At 37.7% G+C, this 10,527-nt stretch overlaps 1 pseudogene across 1 annotated transcript; it reads right to left on the bottom strand.

The window, feature by feature from the left end:
- Positions 1-1,426: 1,426 nt before the first annotated feature.
- Positions 1,427-9,886, bottom strand: LOC309612834 (bisphosphoglycerate mutase pseudogene; annotated as a pseudogene). Its single transcript has one exon. The product of its transcript is annotated as a bisphosphoglycerate mutase pseudogene (transcript).
- Between the last annotated feature and the right edge of the window lie 641 nt (positions 9,887-10,527).

Below are 10,527 nucleotides of genomic sequence, written 5' to 3'. Positions count from 1 at the left end.
TGTAAAGGCTGGTAGAAGAGTTTTTCATGATGGAAAGATTAGTCTTCCAAACCCCTGAACTGGGGAAAAACATGTCCTGTCCGAAAACAGAAAGAAAGCACAGAAGGAAAATCTGGCTGGCGCTTTGTGGCCCTGGGAAAGAGTGATGTAAGCTGAGGTTGGAGAGATAGGAAGGGATGATGGTGTGATATTTTTCAGTTTCCCCTTTGGTAGAGAGCTATGAAGGCAGAAAAGAAACACTGACTCTCCTTCCTCAAACACCTTCAACCTTCCCATTTTATTTTAAGCAAATGCTCTATCTCTCTCTCTGTAATAACCAAGAACTCTGAGACTTTCTTTCTAGCATTAGTTGTCTGGTTGGTCAAGTAAGGCTCTGTGTTGAAAAGTAAAATATCCTAATTATAGTATAGAATAAAGTTATATTTTAATCAAGAACATCATTGGAATCCCACTTTCAACATGTTTATGTGTTGTGTGTATGCATTAGTCTTCAAGATAATTTAAGAAAAAATGTATATGTTCATATACAGAAGATGATATAAAGGCTGTGCTCTGCATAAGTGACTGATATAATTTGTATGTATGTGTTCTAATGATCTTAATCTCTCAGCGTTACATACAGAAATATCTCTTCCACAATTTTCTGATTTAAGTCTTTCCCCCACTTCACCTCCTTTTTGTCGATCAGAAGGGGTCTTCCGCAGCATTCAAAGTAGAACTGTGTTTTACAAAGCAAGGCAACTCTGGAAGCCAACAAAAGAAACGAAGTGGAAAATAATTGACAAATATTTTAAAGAATTTCTTATGCTCATGACATTTTAAATGACTGAATTTTCCCAGAGTATCTAAAATGCAAAGTAGATAATTTCTTTTAACATTTTGTTTTAAATTAAATAAATTTTCAAAGAAATCTCAGTATGTTTGGTTTTTAATGCCTCTTTCTCTGTCAACTAATTTTTTTTTTTTTTTTTTTTTTTTTTTTTTGTAGCCCAAAGCAGGCTTTTAAAAAGTGTAGTGTGGTAATTGCTTTATTCTGACAGGAACTTCCATATGCTGAAGATGTGAACATAATTCCTTGGTCTATTCAGAAGTAAACATGCCCAGTGGTTAAATGAGTTCAGATTATTAATCATTTTCTGAATAGTTATATTTTTGTGAAATTGGCAATGAGATTTTACATTTTTTCTCCTTCTACCTGTCAGAGATAACTGGTCAACATGAGGACATGTTTGAGAAGTTTGATAGTGCTGTAAGATAAGGTGGTTTCCCATTTTCTCCACTGACAGCTCTGAGCAGCAGGGTTCTTTGTCAAGTTTCTGTACTATTTTAGTTCCTCCAGGCCACTGACAACCATGTGGTTTTCAGAGTTTTCTTGGCTTTGCATTATAGACTGCTCAGATCCCCAGACATCAGTATCAAGCTAGTGTTTACATCTAAATGGCTTCCTTCATTAAACTCCAGCTTTGATTTTCAATCTATTAAATTTGTGTGTTTTTCAAAGGAATAAAATGATCTCAAGCATTTATTTAATAGGCTTTGTTTGTACAATTATTAAATTAAGATCATCACTGAGTATTACTTTATCTGGAATGATAATTTCAAAGCTGTCATTTTACAAGCAGTGTCAAGAGAATAACAGAATTTTGAAATCAATTTTGGTGAATAAGTTTTTTTCTTACTGTAGGATACAGTAAAACTGAACCAAATAATTTAATTTGGAAGTAAAGCCAAAGTGAATTCACAAAATGTGTAAACTCTAGAACATTTTTAAGAGATTAGTGTTGCTAATTTAAGGTACTTCAGACTTACTTCACTGCGTGTATACAGATCATTTGAATTAAGCACTTTTTCTGTTTATAAGTAAATGATCATGATCATTCTAAGCTGCTAGAAGGAAGTTTCTTCTCTTAAGTAGGTTTTATATTCCAAATAGTTTTACATATTTTAATTTACTAAGTAAATATTTTATGCAAAAACAATGCAAAGATAAATTTGATCATGGATTCTACATTTTACAAAAGTTAAAGTCCTATGCTTTAGTGTATACTGGGATATCTCTATAAATAATACATTGATCATAAATAGGAAATGGATTTCTTTTTAATGATATTACAGCATGGTCCTGCTTAAATGACTATTTAAAGAGAACCTATTTCAGATGAAAGGGAATGGAATGTAGATAGATTCACCTTCCATTATCACATGATAAGAGCAGAGGAATGACCTTCAATGTCTTCCCAAACGTAGATAAAATGGCTTTCTCTGGATACATAGAAAAAAACAAAACAAAACAAGACAAAACCATGGCTTCCATTTACTCTGCCAATTCATCTTCTGTAACCTACCAGAAATGGTCAAATCGGGATTATCAAGGACTCATTTTAATCTTGGTTTCAATTTCTTTTTCCAGAAGCATTTTGCCAGAGAAAACAAAAGTAGCAGTTTCCTGCTCTCACTTGCAACTTACATCTTTTTCTCTCTCCTTACATCCAGATTAAGGACAAAATCTGAAAGACTTTGGAATTATTTTTAGCCTCTTCACCATTTCATATTGAAACTGTGCAGGACCCTATGGGTCCCTCTTGGGTACAAAAGCCTCTCCATGTCCCTGGTTTCTTGTTTGTAGCAAAAAAAAAAAAAAAAAAAAAGAGAAGGCTTTAGTCTCCCAGGCCTTCCCAGAGTTCCAAAGAGCAGATTCAAACAGTTGATGATTAGGACAATAGAGTCACAGGACTCCTAGTTCCTCCTGAAGGGATGCAGATAACAATCTGATGCATATCTTTGAGTTGTTCTATAGAAACTAAGATCCCCACTCAGGTGGAGGATGGTGAGTACATGCTGACCACAAGCACTAGACCCTGGACTGGTTGGAACCAGAATGTTGAGTTTATGGAAACATAATCCCTGAACCTCACCACCAACCAATCAGAAGGTCCAGGACTTCATCATGTATCCTAAGATCCTCTCCCCTAACTCTGTCTTTAAAAACCCTTGTCTGAAAGTCATTGGGAGTCCTGGTCTTTTGAGCATGAGCCACCCATTCTCCTTGCTTGGCCCTTGCAATAAACCTTTCTCTGCTCCGAACTCTGGCCTCACTGTGCCCTGCGCACAGGAACTTGGGTTCAACAAAAATTTTTTCTTTTTTTTCTTTTCATAAATATCTCTTCATTTATTTCAGCCAAGATCTCAAAAACAATAAAACCAAATTGTACCAGAAAGTGTCAGCAAAAATTCTCTCTCTCTTAGGAAGTCTGTAATATTCCAAAGTGACTGGGCGTGAGCACAACTTTGTGTGCAGGAGCACATCGTGCTGCCAGGTGTCCTCTGGAGGTGGATATCTAGATGAGGGACAAGGGAAGAATCCAACTCTAGGATCTTGAGCTGTGTTAAGACATGGTCACCTCTTGGGCTGGAAAATTCAGATGTCAATACCAGAGATGAAGCTGTTCAAAAATGGTCTGAGTTGAAGCTTAGCCATAGGTTTGGAATTCTAGGAAGATCTGGTAGCTGTATTCTTGGCCCTGATCTCTGAATTATAAAGAGTGTTATTTGGTTAGGCAACAGGACTGTGAAAAGAAGGACTACCGCAGAGAAGCCAGTAGTTTGTCAGGAACGGCAAGCATCCACATTCCATGTCCTTATGCATCACAGATGCGACCAGCTGTGAGCAAACCAGGTTCATTTCTTCTTTTCAGCCATCTTCATCAGCCGATGCTCTAAGTCTTGATTTAAGGATCAATGGAGACCAAGCAGTAGCAAGGGTTTTAGAATTAGTTTCCTTCTAATGACAGTTTTACTATAAAATGGATACAAATAAACCAATCCACCAATGGAAAACTGTGAAAAACTGGTGATATCTGTAACAGCTATTATAGTTGTAAATTGTTTACATGATTTTATCGTTGAAATATATGTCACTTGCTTTGAAATAAGGCAGTAGCTTAAAGAAATGATGCCTTACCTATCTCCAGCATCTAAAAGCATCCTATATCAAGACTGATAAGCAGTCAATTCTGTCTGTGGCCTACCCTGAATACTATAGACTACGTACCATAATGTTTTACCCTCAGCAGATAAAGAACAAATGTATGTGACAAATGTGAATATACCATTTCCCCTGTTCAAGTGAATAAAATTACACCCACTATATTCTACCTTCCTGCTGACCCGGCCTTCAATTTTTAGAGAATTAGGCATGTCTATGTGTTGAAATAAGTACAACTCTTTGTGTTATAGGAAGATAAGAGCAGAGACTAATTCAGAATCCTATACTTAATATTTATGAATCATATGGAAATACTTGGGATGGGCACCATTTTCAGTCACAGAACTTATTTTTAAATTAATTTTAAAGACCCCAAGATTAAAGTTTAAAAAACAAAAACAAAACAAAAAGAGAACATGAACAGCTATAGTTGTCCATATGCTGCTAATTCTAGCAGCCAGAGAGGAATTCCACCAAATGTCATGAGGCAAAGGGCCTTGGTGTTTGTTGTTGGCTGTCTTGGAGGAATCCATCGGTGACCCTCCCATTTAATGGGCCTCTGGTCTTAACCTATCAAAGCATCTCTTTCCCTAGAGGAGAAGACTAGTAATAAATACTTAAGTATAGTGTGTTATCTAACATCCTTTATTATCATCTTAGAAAGTCTCAGTAAATATAAACATGAACTACTTATTGGAGTAAGTAGTGCCTGTCAGTGGTCACTCTATACTGATTTATTGAATGAGGAATACCTTGAACTTGAACTTCACTTGTTGCTCTCCAGTCTCGGAAACTGAAGACATTGATTAAGCCCCACTGGTGACTAACTTAGTGACTAATTCAAACGGGGCCGGCAGGGGCTAAAGCATAAGACTTATGGCATTAGTACTCAAGGCATCCTAAAGCCTTTATCTGAGCCAACATAAGTTACCTAGTTACTTAAGCAAACTCCACCCCACAGCCTAGATCTGGAAAAATCAGCGGGGGGGTGGGAGATCAGCACCCATTACGCACTACATGTCACTCCTTCTGCAGCTATTCCTAGCCAGCACGTGGGAAAGATTTTATTTGTCATCGCATTTCACTTTTCCTTGATCCTCTACTTTCTTAATGGCTGCATGGATAGCCTCTTGGTTGCCCAGGAACTGGTGAGGTCCAACAGCATGCAGGTTCTCGTCCAGTTCCAGGAGAATGGGGACTCCAGTAGGACGAGTAATGTTGATAATATCTTCATCTGAGATACCTTCCAGATGTTTCAGGATTGCCCGGCTGCTATTTCCATGAGCAGACATCAGAATGGTTTTACCACTTAATATTTCAGGAGCCATCCTTTCGTTCCAATAAGGAAGGAGTCTCTCCAGAACATCCTTTAAGCTCTCGGATCGTGGCAGCTGATCCAAAGGAATGTTGCACACTTTGTACCTCCAGTCGTAGATTTCGTGGTAGTAAGGATGGGACTCCTCTATGGGCGGTGGGGTCACATTGTAGCTCCTTCTCCACAGCCTCACTTATTCCTCGCCGGATTCAAAGCCATTTGCTCCCTGTTGAGACCGATCAAGCCTCCATAGTGACGCTCATCGAGAAACCAGGAGCTTTCCACGGAAACCCACTCCTGCCCCAGCTCTTCCAGGATCAGCCAGGCTGTGAGGATGGACCGGTTCAGGATGGATGTGAACACAAGATCAAACTCAAAGTTTAGCACTTTGAGTTGCTTCCCACAGTTCTGAGCTTCTTCCATTCTTTCACTCTTAAGTTTTTGATCCACCCAGCTACAAAAATGGTTCTCTTTATTCCAAGCACGCTCTCCATGTCTTAACATAATCAGTTTGTACTTGGACATACTGATGGCTGAGCTTCTCTAGTGCTTTCCAATGGGCCAGTGTTCAGTGACAGCAATACGTCTGCAAAAAGGCCACCAGCGGCAGGCACTTCTCGGAACCGCTAGCAGCCAGTGCCTCCAGAACTCCTCACTGCGGCCGGCATCAACTCTCTTTTCTAGCCTGGGAGCCAGAAGGGGCAGGCCCTAACAAAAATATTTTCAATACCTTCTAGATGTGAAAACGAGAAATAGAATCACTGATCCAGGACTTTTAGAATATCCATGGTTAAATTTACATTGAAGACATCAGTTTTCAATTTCAAAAGCAGCCCCTCATTCTGTGATTTGTAACAAAAATTATTAAAACTAGAAGATGCCTCATATATATGATTTTTCATTAAAGATCAAATTTCAGATTTTTGCTTCATAAATTACACAACATGCCATTTGGAAAAGGCCAATATTTTGGTTCACTTGTCAATGCTCTCAGTGTTTAATGAAGCAAAGTGTAGCTGTGTTGATATTTTTATTGTGGCACTTGATCATATTTTCATTGGCAGACCTGCAGATGGCCATTTTTAATCCAGAAAATATCTGGCTAGATACATTCTAGTTTTGATCTACTTGTTGTTCACATATGTTTGGAAATCTCTGCTGCCTTTGCTTTTTACAATGGAAGATTTTATAATGAAATATTTACATTGACTTCTTAGCTTTTTTGCAAGCCCTCTCCAATCTGCATCTCAACCTACCTTTCCAAACTTTATTTTACTGCTCCCTTCGTATGTCCTCTGCTTTAGCTAAATTGAACTGATCATCATTCTATATGAAAATCTGTCATTGTTCCTTCATTCCTGGGCCTCCCTTCACTGGAATTTTCCTGACCTCCAACAACACACCTTAACCCTTATCTCAAGCATTATTGCCACCTATTAAAGTACCATGTGTCCAAAAGAATTAATCTCCAAAATATATAAACAGCTCATGCAGCTCAGTATTAAAAAAAACAAACAGGGCTTCCCTGGTGGCGCAGTGGTTGAGAATCTGCCTGCCAGTGCAGGGGACACGGGTTCGAGCCCTGGTCTGAGAGGATCCCACATGCCGTGGAGCAACTGGGTCCGTGAGCCACAACTGCTGGGCCCGCGCGTCTGGAGCCTGTGCTCCGCAACGAGAGAGGCCGCGATAGTGAGAGGCCCGCGCACCGCGATGAAGAGTGGCCCCCGCTCGCCGCAATTGGAGAAAGCCCTCGCACAGAAACGAAGACCCAACACAGCCAAAAATAAATAAATAAATTTTTTTTTAAAAAGTAAAAATATTTAAAAAAAAAAAACAAAAAAAACCCAAACAACCCAATCAGAAAATGGGCAGAAGACCTAAATAGACATTTCTCCAAAGAAGACATACAGATGGCCAAGAGACACATGAAAAGATGCTCAACATCACTAATTATTAGAGAAATGCAAATCAAAACTACAATGAGGTATCATCTCACACCAGTTAGAATGGGCATCATCAGAAAGTCTACAAACAATTAGTGCTGGAGAGGGTGTGGAGAAAAGGGAACCCTCTTGCACTGTTGGTGGGAATGTAAACTGATACAACCACGATGGAGAACAGTATGGAGGTTCCTTAAAAAACTAAAAATAGAATCGCCATATGACCCAGCAATCCCACTCCTGGGCATATACCCAAAGAAAACCATAATTCAAAAAGACACATGCAGCCCAATGTTCATTGCAGCACTATTTACAATAGCCAGGTCATGGAAGCAACCTAAATGCCCACTGACAGACAAATGGATAAAGAAGATGTGGTACATATATACAATGGAATATTACTCAGCCATAAAAAGGAATGAAATTGGGTCATTTGTAGAGAGGTGGATGGACCTTGAGACTGTCATACAGAGTGAAGTAAGTCAGAAAGAGAAAAACAAATATCGTATGTTAACACATATATGTGGAATCTAGAAAAATGGTACAGATGAACCAGTTTGCAAGGCAGAAACAGAGACACAGATGTAGAGTACAAACGTATGGACACCAAGGGGAGAAATCGAGAGTGGGGGTGGTGGTGGGATGAATTAGGATATTGGGATTGACATATATATACTAATATGTATAAAATAGATAACTAATAAGAACCTGCTGTATAAAAAAATAAATTAAAATTAAAAACATAAAATAAAGAAACCATATGTCTAATCTTTCAACTCCATAAATGCTGCACTAACTTTTGCAGATTTTTTTCCTGCCTTGAACTCTGGAAGTATTGCCTTATTTCTTAGGATAAATTTCTGTTTACAAACTGTAAGTTTCTTGTTATCTTTCTCCTTTCAGAGTACTTATTCATGTACTCTCACTACAACTATTCAGCAATATAGTCACCTCCTTTCTTCCTTTTCCTGACCCCTCTACTTTGCATCAGTCTTTACAACTCGCCTTTCTCTTTATTAACTTGAACTTCATGGCACTCTTAATATTATTCATACCCCCTAGAGCTTATTTCTTTATTTTAAGCCCAACTTTGAATGAATCAATACATCTTCCCTGTGCCTTATCTTCTGCTCTGTGGAAAAAAAAAAGTAGAAACCACCAGATAGTCTCCCTGATCCACCTACATGCATCCCATTTTACTAGTAAAGAATTGTTCTGCGTGTGCCAGTCTGAAGAAAATCTCCCCACCTGGCTGTGGATCCCATCTATTCCTATAGTCAAAAGTACTTTATCCTTCTCTGACAATTCTATCCTTTCTCTCATACATTCAACTTCTTCTCATTGCCCCAGAGATCTTAAACATAGTCAACTTTATTTAATTAGTTAAACAAACAAAGAAAAACCCAAATCCAAGCTTTATTCTCCCTTTCATTCCTCTCCAGTTACAGGCTCACCTCTCCTCTCCTTTATAGCCAGAAGGTCAGATAGTGAACTATACCCAAGTTCGCAATTTCTTTTGTTCCTACTCACTGCCATACTCATGCTAACATGCCTTCAATCATCATGATTCCATGAAGTAATTTTCACCAGTGTGACTAATGATTTCATGTTGATAAAGATAATGGATATGTTTAAAGTACTTATTTCATATCTTTGTAGTATTTGAGCCAATTAACCACTGTCTTAAAACACTTTCCTTCCCTTCATTTCCATGACATGATTTCTCCTAGTTTTCTCGTAACCCTCTGGCTGCTCCTTCCCTGTCTCGTTTGTCGTCTCACCCTCCTTTACCTAGCCATTAAATTTAGAGTTCCTCAAGGTTCAATCCAAAACATTCTCCTCTCTCACTTCATATTCTCTTCCTAGGTAATCTCAACCACACTCAGAGGGGTAATCACCATCAATGCTCATCTCTGCCTCAGATTTCTCCCCTGGGCTAGACCTACTACTCTGAGTCTTAGCCAGTCTATGTTCCACACTGTAGCTAGAGAGAGATTTAAATAATCAGAATCTGAAATTGTCTTTCCAGGCCCTCTCCTCCAAATTCTCCACTCCTGATTAAAATTCTTCAGTCGTTTCCCTTTGGGATCGTCCCACGCTAGGCTTTCTTCACTTCAATCACTCAGGCCTCATTTTGGTTCATAGTGATCATCATGATTTCTCCAACTACTGGTAATTTACACATGCCATTTCTTTTTTCCTAGATGCTCTCCTCTTCTCCCTTTAACTTAAGTACAACTCATCCTTCAAATGTCAGCTAAAATAGAACTTTGTCAAGGAAGATTGTCCTGACCTTTCTGACTAGAAGACCCCCTCACATATGGCATATCTCTCATTCACACCACTTAGCAGAATTGTCAATTTTTCTCTGATAGCGAGATTATTAGATTAATATCTCTCTTCCTTCCCAAGGGCAGTTACATGGTCTTTCTTTTCTTGAAAATAAATCCCCAATATCTAGAACAAAGCCTAATAGATAATAGTAGTTCAATAAATATTTGGTCAATGAATAAATGAATACATGATGAAATCCTCTTTTAGTATACGTCACTCATCAAAATATACTATACACCTTGCCCTTAGTAAGAGTTCTACAAGTAGTTATTGTATTGTATTAAGTGATATATATATCATATATTAAGTGATATATATCATATATATTCAAATATATTTATATATGATCTATAATATATATTTATATATATTTGAATGATTGAATGCTATTTGAAAGAAAACAAAAATAGAGTAGAATCTGTAACTTAGAACAACATATTGATATTCAATTCAACTCTGTTCATGATTATTTCCATACTGTTTTGTGTGGTATTTGGACAAGAGCCATGACAATTGGTTTTCTTTTGGATTAAGAAATTTGCAATAATGTCCTTCAGCTCATTTATTAGAACATCTGATTAAGGTTGGCTGTAGCAGTTTCTGTTTAAATTGAAATGTCACTTTGTTGTCCCTTTTAGACTGACATGAATTGACTAATCATTTACATTTTACATTATATTAAACTCCAAGTTCTTTGAATGAAATAGCTAGTACTGTTACACTTTTGGAGTGTGGTTTTGATGAATATATTTGTCCCACTCCCTAGGAAAAAAATGGTTATAAAAGTTCAATATAACATTATTCATTTTCCTGGCTTACCCCACATCTTGTTTTTGAGAGCAGCATGCATAAAACAGTAACAAAAAATTTATTTTTTAAGGATGATTCATTTTAGCACATTTTGAAGTAATCATTAGTTTGTGATCTCTTATTAATAGAGGAGATGCAAAAAC

This window comes from Balaenoptera borealis (genome assembly GCF_965194805.1).
Source record: "Balaenoptera borealis genome assembly, chromosome: 1".
Taxonomy (NCBI): domain Eukaryota; kingdom Metazoa; phylum Chordata; class Mammalia; order Artiodactyla; family Balaenopteridae; genus Balaenoptera; species Balaenoptera borealis.
Note: the sequence above shows the minus strand (reverse complement) of the source record. Positions and strands in the feature narration are given on the sequence as shown.